The sequence below is a fragment of the Herpailurus yagouaroundi genome, unplaced genomic scaffold, assembly GCF_014898765.1.
Source record: "Herpailurus yagouaroundi ecotype Mexico unplaced genomic scaffold, PumYag 195, whole genome shotgun sequence".
NCBI classification, from domain to species: domain Eukaryota; kingdom Metazoa; phylum Chordata; class Mammalia; order Carnivora; family Felidae; genus Herpailurus; species Herpailurus yagouaroundi.
In genome coordinates this window covers 9,766,021-9,766,732 of record NW_024412426.1, presented here as the reverse complement: position 1 = coordinate 9,766,732, position 712 = coordinate 9,766,021, and the positions used below count along the sequence as shown (strand labels likewise).

Genomic DNA, 712 nt, shown 5'->3' with positions numbered 1-712 from the left:
GAAACTCCCTAACACCAATGAAGACATAAAGCCACAGCTTCAAGGAAGCTTGCATTTTAGCAGAGAGACAATTAACATGGATGCAAATAAAATATTCACTGGTAACAAATGCTATGCAGAGAATTAAATATAATGCTGAGATAGAATTTGACTGGATGGCTATTTTAAACTTGGATGGTTAAAAATATCATTTCCAAGAAGGTAGTATTTAAGCTAACATCTGAATGGCAGACAAGAAGACAGTCATGTAAGAATGAGAAGAGCATTACAGACTCTTATATCCCCCTGTAAGGAGGAAAAGAGGTAACAAGTCATGTAGGGCTGGATAACGTTTAAAACAGTACAGTGTCTGGGGCGCCTGGGTGGCTCAGTCGGTTGAGCGTCTGACTTCGGCTCAGGTCGTGATCTCACGGTCCGTGAGTTCGAGCCCCACGTCGGGCTCTGTGCTGACAGCTCAGAGCCTGGAGCCTGATTCAGATTCTGTGTCTCCCTCTCTCTCTGAACCTCCCCCATTCATGCTCTCTCTCTGTGTCTCAAAAATCAATAAAGGTTAAAAAAAATTAAAAAAAATAAATAAAATAAAACAGCACAGTGTCTCTGTTCTCAAAGTGCCTTGAACCCATATCTTCCTAGCTGAGAAGGTCCAAAGATTATCTGTTTAAGACAAGACATCTCAGAGGAGAAACTCTACCACAGGCCAAGGCAAATTATG

General features: G+C 41.7%; 1 non-coding gene across 1 annotated transcript; it reads left to right on the top strand.

Annotated features, from left to right (window-relative positions):
- The first annotated feature begins 356 nt into the window (after nt 1–356).
- Nucleotides 357–441, top strand: TRNAR-UCG (transfer RNA arginine (anticodon UCG)). Its single transcript has one exon. It is a non-coding gene; the product is annotated as a tRNA-Arg (tRNA).
- Nucleotides 442–712: the final 271 nt, after the last annotated feature.